Source organism: Echinops telfairi, unplaced genomic scaffold, assembly GCF_000313985.2.
Source record: "Echinops telfairi isolate 266 unplaced genomic scaffold, ASM31398v2 ScPeMD7_7419;HRSCAF=8457, whole genome shotgun sequence".
NCBI lineage: Eukaryota > Metazoa > Chordata > Mammalia > Afrosoricida > Tenrecidae > Echinops > Echinops telfairi.
This window is the reverse complement of record NW_022111319.1, coordinates 2,832,530-2,843,408: the sequence shown is the minus strand read 5'-3', so window position 1 is coordinate 2,843,408 and position 10,879 is coordinate 2,832,530. Positions and strand designations below refer to the sequence as shown.

Here is a 10,879-nt window from a genome sequence, read left to right as displayed (position 1 = left end):
ATCATCATATATAAATATATATACATATGTACATGACTGTATTTAGAGCTATATAAATGCCCTTTGCCTCCTAGTTCCTTCCTCTATTTCCTTTTACTTTCCTCTTGTCCTACTATCATGCTCAGCCTTCATTTGGGTTTCAATAATTCCTCTCGGTTACATTGCCCTTGATCAAGCCCTACCAGGCCTCCTATACCCTCCTTGCGGGAGGACATGGGAGAGAGTGAGGCAGGGGAAAGGAAGTGTGTGTTAACAAACCCAGGGACAAGAGAACAAGAAGTGATCAAAAAATAATCTTTAAAAATATAGTGGTAGAAAAATTCCTTGAAATATTAATGTCTTGTCACATTTGAAAAAGTTAACTATCTTTTACTAGTTGTTGATTAAAAAGAATTAAAAATTGCACTGGCTAGACTCTTTCAATTTATAGAACTTGTTTATCAGAGAAAGAAGGGACATGCAATTGTAAAGGCAAAGGAGAGAAAAACAGCCACACTGAAGGATACTTTGATCTTTCTTCAAGGCTGATAAGGGTTAAAGTGATGGGAGAGTGAGACCAATGTGCTTATTTGCACCCCATGTCCAAGATTAAAGCATGGCTCTGAGATATAAAACACAATAGTAGAAGTATTGTAAGAGAGGCACTTCCATGAATGATTGGAAAAGAAATAATTTCAAAAGAGGTGGCAAGAGCAGACAAAATTTACATTCTCGCCAACCTCTAAAAGCAACTCAATTCTCTTTTTCATGTCAGCATTTATAATATTCACCCCTTTACATTTTTACCAGTTAGATAGGTTAAAAGAACTCCTTTCAATTTCCATGTATTTATTATGAGTAAAGATGACTCTCTTTTCACATAAGGGGACTTCAAAATAGTCATGAAAAATTAAATTGAAAGATAAGGGAATTTCCCCTCAAACTTTAAAAATCCTCTTGCATGTCTGGTGGCCATGTCTATGTCTTTTCTAAGAATTACTTGATCATATCCATTATGTAACTTTTTAATTGGGATTTTATTCTCTTCTTTCAAACTTTTTAGATCAGCATTTTTTTTCATACAGAAGTATTATGTTTCAATGTAATCATCCCTTTTATTTGTGACTCTGGATTTTGTTTTCTTTTAGAAAGACTGCTCCCATTCCAAGAGTATAAATATTCATACATCTTCCTAGATATTCTATAGTTTTACTTTTTATAGTTAACTCTTTGTTTACTTTTGTGGAAAAGTTTTTAATTTAAGGAAATGTGTGGAGATCCAGCTTTATTTTTTTCTCTAAAAGATGATCCTGTTCTCACTGCATAGAAATTATCATCTAAAAGTAAGGAAATTGATACCTAGTGCAATGAACTAGGTCACCTAAAATTTCCAAGTCTAAGTGATTAGTAAAATTGAGATTAGAAATCAAGTCAAGCAAATACACTGACCCATTGTCTTCTCCTCTGCTTAATTAAGTACTTTTGTGGCTTGGCAGCATTGTGATTTACTCTAACTTAGTATAAATTGGATGAAAAAGCTTTTTAATTATAAGCAATTATCTGTTTTCCACCAAGAAAGTGTGAATTAGAAAATGATTTATTTCCTCAAAACAAGGAAGATCTATACCAGGAACTTCAGGAGAGAAATCATCTGTGTTTTAGATTGGTGAGTTGCATAAATTGGGAAGGTAATGATCACAATGCCATTATGGGAATGGTTGAAGAAATACTGGAAAGGAGATAGGTGAGTATTTGATTCTTTTCTATTTTTCTTGAATCAGATATTCACATAACCACTATTTGGAGGTTATTAGTAAAATATTCAACTTTACATAGCATGACAAATAATAATGCCCAAACCAAACCCACTGTGATCAAGTTGATGTCGATGCATAGCCACCCTGTGTAGGGTTTCCATGGTTGTAAATATTTACGTGAGCAAATCTCCTCATTTTTTTCACCTGGAGCAGCTGGTGTTTGCACCTTAACGTTTGTATTTCAATGCTTAAACCACCAGGGCTCCTAAATTAATAATAATAATAATCTCTACTCTTTATTAGTAGTGTGCATGTTAGGCCTTAAATGAATTACTTCTGATAATTTAAGCTCAGGTAAGTTTGACCCCAGAACTTGAGATCTTTCTATTACATTTCAGTTCGTGCAACGTTTTCCCCTAATATTTAGGCTTTAAATCTTATTTTTGAAATTTTCTATTATAAGAAAGGCAATACAATTATGTTAATATTTCATTAGATAGAAAATTAATTGCATTTGATTTCCCTTCTTGCAGTTTAAAATTTTCAGTTCTCCTAGGGATACAGTGCCATATTGCCTTCAACTGAGCAATAACTACTACACCTCTACTTGTAGAATGTATTTAACCACACCACAGCTGTAACTCACATTCATTCCTTCTACAAATATTTACTGAATCCTCTCCAAAGTCCAGCCACTCTACTAGGTACTGAGAACACAAAGATTTGACTTCAGTTTTCAAGGAGCTCACAGTCTAATGCACAGATAGCCACAAATTTCACAGTATAATCTGAGATATATAAACTAGAAATATACAAAATAATATGGAAGCCCGAGAAAGAAGAAACTGTTGTTCTGAAAGTGGAGCAGTTTGGGGAGGCTTGACTGAAAAGGTCACATCAAAAAGATAGCTTGGCATCCCAAGTAAAGAAATTGCTAACAATGTAGTACAAAATACAGCAGATAACATGGACACAACTAGAGAACATTATGCTTAGCAAACTCAATCTCACAGAGATAAATACTTAGTATCACTATTTTTTCTCAGCAAAAACAAAGAAGAAACACATTTATTGTTTTATATGCCAAAACACAAATCTTTGCTGATGAAGAGGAGGCCAGAGGCAGGGGTGGGAAAAGGCGTTGGAGGGCACAAAATAGAGGTTTTAATAGACAATAAAGAAGTAAATTTAAAATTTTCGCTATGAGAAAACAAAAATCCCTACAGATTCCTTACTCCTCCTATCTAAATATTGGTCTGAGTGGCTAAATAAGGAGAAAAAGTAAAACTTAACTGGCCTTGAGGTCTTCACTGACGTAACATTTCATTAAGAAGAAGGAGCGTAGCACGTAAAATGGACAGGGAGTGGTGTGAGGTAGGCCTGGAAGGTTAGAGTGGGTCTCGATTATGAAGTATTTTACATGCCAGGCTAAGAATTTCATGATTTATGAGCAAGAAATGGGGGTGGCAGCAGATTGGTGTCCCAGGCCTCTGAAAGTATGAGGAAAATCCTGTAACCCTTAGCTGTGAATGAGTATTACTAACTAAAAGGCTTGACTCAGCAGGTTTTGTAAGATGGAACCAGCTAGCCATGTTCTTTTGTTCTCTTTTGTCCCATAGCTATTTCTATGTGGTTCTGGATGGAACTGCTCCGAGTACTCGCCAATTAATTCACTTTCATCAGGTAATCTACCTTGTAGTTTTTGAATGATCTGTGCGGGGCTTGTGTACATTGCATATAGTGAATTTTCCATATGAGTAAACATAACAGGGAATGATAAATTATGAATTGGATATTTATGCAAAGGGTAGTGGGAAGTCGGAGGTAGAAGGCAATGGAATAATTTTTTCTTTGATTCTGTGACGTTGAATATGCTCAGGCATTTTTGTATAAATTATTAAAACTTAATGTTAGGAAAGTTTCAGTTGTAGTTTTGCTGAATGATATATGCTATCTAAATTGGGGTTTAGTGATGGAAAAAGATATTTTGAGTACCAGGATTTTTTTCTAGAATTTGAAATATGTGACATGATTTTATAGAAAGAATAAGTGCCTGGTAAATAGGGAAGCAGTGAAAAGAGCAAATGGGGTACCAAATAAAAGGTATGCACAGTCATATACCCAATAATCAAAGATCTAGGCTTCATTTGCTATAAATCTTGTCTTTCCTTTATGCCCTTATCTTATTCCACAACTTGATACATAAGTCAATTGTTCTTGGTCTCTCTGATTATACTTTCATCTTCTCTCCTTATTTTTTTCCATTTTCTCAAGTAATTCCATTAACTACTACATTTGGTGCCTGGAGCATCTTCTGCCAGATATTCTTCCCACAGATATTTTATGTCAAAGCTGTTTCTGCTTCTCTGAAGGAATATAGCATTACTATTCAAACACACTGTCCCAGTAGTACTTGGATAGTATAAAATGGACGTGTTCATGGATACTTAGTGTTCCACCAACATAGTCAAAATAATATTGAATTAAGTATATTTTTGCATCGAAAACATCAATTTAGAGTACATTATAGGGAAAAGAAGGAGTCTAATATATAACTCTGTATATTCACAATTTTATTTTCCAAGTCTCAATCTTTTTAGCATCATTTCATAATTTTTTACATAACTGATTTATTTTTTTCCTTAAATGAACTTACTTTTTCTTTATTTTTTATTAATCCTGAGGTGGCAGGATAAATACAGAGTTCATTTATTTTTCATAATGTATATGGAAAAATTATTAATGACATTTAGGGATTGAATTGTGTTCCTCTGCAAAGATATGTTGGTTCCCTAAATCCCTTGGAAAATGTGACCTGTTTGGGGGAAATAAGGGATTCTGGGTTATGTGAATGAGATCATTCAAAAGTAGGATTTATCATAAGCCTCGTCTATTCTGAGTAGTGTCTTATTAAAGAAAGACTGGAATACACACAGGCACACTTAGAGGGGGAGAAGCACAACATGTGAACAGCTATTTATTAGTAATAAACACAAGGAATGTCCAGGAGTACAGAAGCTGAGTAAGATAAGGAAGAACGTTGTCTAATATCTGTCCTAAATTTAGATATATAGACTCCAGAATGGTAAGAAAATAAAAAGTTATGTTCACTATGGGTACTTACTTTGTGGTATTTTGTTATGACAGCCTGAGAAAACAACCTCAAAATTTGATGCCAGACAGTAGGTGATTTGCTTTATCAAATACCTAAAATATAGAATGGAATACCTCTAGGAACAAGCTGATGAAACACTAGAAGAACTCACTCATCTATGTCAATAAATTTGGAAGACAGCTGCTTGGCTAATCTGCTGGAAGAGATCAATATTTGTACCGATTCCAAATAAGGGTTTGCCAAACTGCTCAAATTATCAATCAATATTATTATCACATGCAAGTAAATTTTTGCTAAAGATCATCCAACAATAGTTGCAGCAGTACATTGACAATGAGTTGCCAGAGGTTCCGGCTAGATTCAGATGAGGAGGTGAAGCAAGGGATAACATTGCTGATGTCAGATGGCTCTTGGCTGAAAGCAGAGAATACCAGAAGGATGTTTACTTGTGTTTTACTGACTATGCAAAGACATTCAACTGTGTGGAACAAAACAAACCATGGATATCCTGGAGAAGAATGGGAATTTCAGAACACTTTATTGTGGTCATGTGAAGCGTGTACATAGATCAAGAAGCAGTTGTGTCAACGGAGGGCATACTGCATGTTTAAACATCAGGAAAGGTGTGCATCAGGGACGACTCACTCACAATATTTATTCAATCTGTATGCTTAGCAAATCATCAAAGAACCTGGTTGATATGAAGAAGAATGGCATTAGGCTTGGAAGAAGGCTTCTTGACCTGTGGTGTGCAGAAGACACAACTTCGCTTGCTGAAAATTAGGACTTGACACACTTGCTGATGACGGTCAAAAATTGCAGCCTTCAGTATGGATTACAAATCAATGTAAAGAAAACCAAAATCCTCACAACCTCACTAATAGGTACCATCATGATAAATGGAGAAAAAAAAATTAAAGTTGTCAAAGACTTTGCCTTGTTTGAATCCACAATCAATAGATCCGATGAAGCATTGCATTGGCAAGTGCTGCACAAGACCTCTTCAAAATGTTGAAAAGCAAGGATCTTACTTGTAGGACTAAGTTGCTCCTGACCCAAACCAGGGTATTTTCAATCCCCTCCTACACATGTGAAAGTAGGACACTCAATAAGGAAGACCATAGAAGAATGGATGCATTTGGATTAAGATGCTGGTGAAGAATATTGATGGTGCCATGGACTGTCAAAAGAACCAACAAATCAATCTTGGAAGAAGTACAATCAGAGTGCTCTTGGAGAGACCAACCTTTGGAGAAAGATATCGTATTTTGCAAATAGAGGGGCAGTGAAAAAGAGGGGATATTTTGACACGATGGCTTCAGCAATGGACTCAAACATAAGAACACGGGTCGCACCCTCCAGATACTGATCCCTCAGAACTCAGCATTGGTCTGAGTGGTGATTGCCGGAGGAAAAGCGAAACGGAAGTGCACTTGGTGTCTTTAATGACTTACAAGTTCATTTCAAACATTACACGTATCCACATATATGTATATATATGTATTCTGATTGTAAACATTTCTGCATGTGATTTATAAATATTTTTTGATGTTTTGGTATTGTAAAAAAAAAAAAAGAACACGGGTTACAACAATGGGCTCAAGCAGAAGAACAATTTTGAGGATGGTGCAGGACCAGGCAGTTTTTTATTCTGTTGCACATAGGCTTGCTATGAGTCGCGATTGATTGGACGACACCTAACAACAAAACAACAAAATATAGAAGTGACTTTAAAACTGAGCAATGGGTAGAAGCTGGAGGAATGTTGGTGAACTTCCTATTAAAATCTTAGACTACCTTATAGAAACTTCTGGTAAAATTATGTCCCTTAAGTGTGATTCCAATGAGGGCTCAGAAAGAAATGAATAATTCTACAGAGAAACTTTTATCCTCATGAGCAGAATCTTGCTAGGTATTTGGACGTCAAGGGAAATGATGACCATTTTAGCAAAGATATTCCTTGTTATAAAGTGGTAAAGAATTTGCCTAAATTACTTTCAAATGTTTTGTTGGAAGTCAAACTCGTAAGTAATAAAGTTGCATATTCGGCTGAGGAGACTTCTAAGAAAGAACGTTCGATTTGTCCTTGCTGCTTATAGTAAAATGTGCAAGGGAAGACATAGACTGAGAAATGAGCTGTGCAAAAAGAAACTCGAATTTAGAGATGTGGGAAAACGAAGAGAGTATGACCCGGAAAGGACACTAAGGGTATGGTTGCACAACTGCTTACTAGACAGACTAGGGGTATGACAGATGGCTCTAATCAACCACATTAGCAGAGAGCCTTGTCAGCTTAGACAATAAGTTTCCAAACTGATTTGGACTACTGTCCCCTTCTCAGGAAAAAAAAAAAGTACTCAGCAACACCCTACCCCCACCCTGGTAATTTAAAAAATTTACTTTAGTCCATAAATCAGGATAAAGTCTAGGTATCTGATTTTGCAGCACTCTATTGTATCCTAGGTTTAAAAGGTCTACAACTGGAGAGAAGAAATTTTGCTGTACAATGGACCATACCCAGATTATTATCCATATAAAATTTCGATGATTCAGAGATGCTAAGGTGAATGAATGTATTTTTCACATAGGAATGGTAAGAATTTTAAAGGACTAATGAGTGGAATATTTTGGATTGAATTGTGTCCCCCCAAATGATAAGGTAAATGTGACCATGTCTGGTGAAAGGAGTTTTTCTTGTCTAAGTAATGAGGTCATACCACAGTGGGATGTGTCCTACACTTCATCCTCTGTGATTGGTGGTTTATAAAAAGAGCAGAGTAGAACACGAACACACACACACACACACACACACACACACACACACACACAACGACGCGGACACCCTTTTTGGGTCTGTTTACATGCCAAGGAATACTAAGAAATGCCTGGAGCTACAGAGGCTCTTGTTATGATGCTGGAAGCTATGACAACAGTAATTTTAGTCCCAGCAAGGATCACCCAGATTGGGCACATTTTTGTGAAGTTCCCAAACTAAGACAGACTAGGAACAAAGGCTAAATTCTAAAATTTAGCCAATGAAAACTTTAAGAATCGTTACAAACCATTGTCTCATTTACTCACTTTAGGCATATCATCAGTAGAGATCAATTATGGGTGGAGAACATCCTGGCGAATTAATAAGCCATGGAGGATTCTTCATGAGATGGATTGTCATAATAGCTGCAAAAACAATGGACTTGGACATGTTGATCATTATGAGGATCTCAGGACAGGACAATGTTTGTTCATATGATTAGCACATACGTTTACCATTATTTGGAGTTGATTATATGGCAGCTAACTAACACATTCATAAAGTGAATAAGAATAGGAAAGTTCTTCTTCTAGAGCCAACACGGAAAGCAAGACCTACCAATACACTGAATTATACTCCAGTGTCTTGAATTATTTTCTCACTATAAAGGTTGAATCACCAAGGTGAAAGGACACAATACTAATGAACACCATTCTTAATTTTAAACCACATAATAGTTCCTTGTTCTATGTGTGTGACTGCCTCTTCTTTTATGCTCAGCTTCGACATGAGCACAATAGAGTGCTCTGGAATACTCATTTTCCACAACATTATTTATAATTTCTTATGAGACACACAGTCCAAGCCTTTACATAGTCAATGAAATACAAGTAAACATCTTTCTGGTATGCTCTACTTTCAACCGAGATCATCTGATATCAGTCAGCAATGATATATCTCATTCCACGTCTTCTGAATCAATCCAGTTGAATTTCTGATAGTTCTCTATTGATATTCTGCTGCAACGATTTAAAAATTATATTAAGCAAATGTTAACTTGAGTGTGATATTAATGATATTGTCCAATCATTTCCACAATCTATTTTATCACCTTTATATGGAATTAGCATGAATATGGATCTTTTCCTGGGGGTTGGCCAAGTAGATGTCTTCCAGATTTCTTGGCATACACAAGTAAACACCTCTAGCACTGCATCCATTTAATGAAGTATTTATATTGTGGTTCCATCATTTTCTGGAGCCTTGGTTTTAGTCAATCTTTACACTTCAGATTTGGCTTCTTTCAGTATCATAGGTTCTTCATCATATGCTACCTCTTTAAATTTGAACATTAATCATTTTTTTGGCATCATGGCTATGCATGATATTCAATATTTTTTCCATAGAATCCTTCTATATTGAACCTTGATACTTGAATTTGTTCTTGAGGTCTTTTACCTTGAAAAATACTGAGCATGCTCAACTGGGTTTTCTAACTCCAGGACCGTGCACATTTCATTATAATCTTTTTTATTCTCGAGCTGAAGTCTGTTCTGCAATTTGACTTCATAATTTCTTTCTTTTGCTTCCGTTATTCTGACATCCAGTTTGATATGTTCTCTTTCCTGGGTTTTTTTGGTTTTGTTTTTTAATCTTTCCAGCTCTCCACGTATGGTGTCTTTGATATCATCCCACAACTCATCTGATCTTCAGTTATTAGTGGTCAGTTCATAAAATCTCTTCTTCAAATTCAGGTTGAAGATACTGACAGTTGTATTTTGGCTCTTGTGGATTGCAGAAGTTAGTAAAAATATTTAAGTTCATCATCTTTGGTAGTAGTGTTTGGTGTGTAAAATTAAATAAAAGTCATATTAACTGTTCTTCTTTATATCCTACCATTGACACCTTTGTACTTAAGGTTATATTTTGAAATGCTCTTTTTAAAGACGAATAAAATGCCATTCCTCTTCATTTTTTCATTCTCAGCAGAGTGGGCCATATGATTGTCTGGTTCCACAAAGCAAATACCAGTCCATTTCAACTCACTACTGCCTAGGATATAGATTTTCATGTATTACATTTAATTTTTTTAACATAATGCATCAAACGTTTTTATTGAATTCCACTTCATATACATGGTTTGTCACATTTCTCTTCACTGTATAAAAATAAGGAAGATAGTGTGGGAAAAAATAAAAGGTAATAAGTATATTAAAGCTTACATAATCTTGCGTGAGAATTCCTATAGGAAGATTCTTTATTAACAGCTGCAAAATAACCTATTTTAATTATACTTGTAAAAAATCAAATTTATATCCATGAAAGCTGTTGGAGACAGGAGTACATTTACTGAAAAATGAAAGTAATCATTTATATATTCAATTGCTATCTTTATGTTTTCAGCTGACTTCACACTTTGACAATAGATTAAACATATGCCTTGGTTTATCTGCTTTCTGCTATTTCTCTTTTGTTTTCTCTTTCAAAATATAATATTCCCATTCTTCTTAAACATTTAATTTTTGATAGCTTCTAACTTTCATAGATTCATATTCCATACATTCCATAATTTGATTATTAATGGATGTTTGAAGCCATTTCTTCTCATTTTGAGTCCTGTCATGTAAACAAAGAAAGCTCTCAAATGCATTAGCCCATCCGTGCCATTAAGGTTGATACTGCTTTGAGGAGGCAGCTCCTACCTAGTAATATTTTGACTGTCTTCAATATGATGAGCTCATCTTCCAACACTATGTCAGATAATACTCGACTGCTATTAACGTTTTCTGTTACCTTCTTTTTTGGAAGTGGACTGCCTCTTCCTTTTTCATAATCTGCCTTAGTTTGAAAGCTCTCATGAATCCTGTCCACCATAAGTGATCTTTCTGGAATCTAAAATAACGGTAGCATAGTTTCTAGAATCAAAGCAGCAGGCAAGCCACAACTATATGACAAACTTATAAACCACTAGTCCACATTTTGAGAAACACTGCTTCTTTAGAGCAACTGTCCAGTCCTCTCTGCATGTTGTTCCTGGGGTTCATTGCAACTGACTAGGTATCTTGTTTTCATATTACAACTGTCCAGATATTTTGTTTTTACATGTAACTAGAAAATTCTATGACAATAGTGTTTATATAGTTCTCAGGCAATGTGGAATAGGTAGTTTCTTTCCAGTTGCTTGAGTAGAGAGAAATAAGGCACTGCCTTTAGTACATCCAGCAAAATCCCTCCAAATGAACCATGCTGGCACTTTGGATGGCTTTATCAAGT

At 35.4% G+C, this 10,879-nt stretch overlaps 1 long non-coding RNA gene across 1 annotated transcript in view; it reads left to right on the top strand.

Moving 5' to 3' along the window:
- Nucleotides 1–5,269, top strand: part of LOC123522505 — a 10,751-nt gene extending 5,482 nt beyond the window's left edge. Inside the window, exons 2-4 of the long non-coding RNA XR_006680763.1 lie at nucleotides 1,642–1,723; nucleotides 3,356–3,419; nucleotides 4,884–5,269. This is a non-coding gene — a long non-coding RNA (uncharacterized LOC123522505). The remainder of the gene's footprint in view (nucleotides 1–1,641; nucleotides 1,724–3,355; nucleotides 3,420–4,883) is intronic.
- Nucleotides 5,270–10,879: the final 5,610 nt, after the last annotated feature.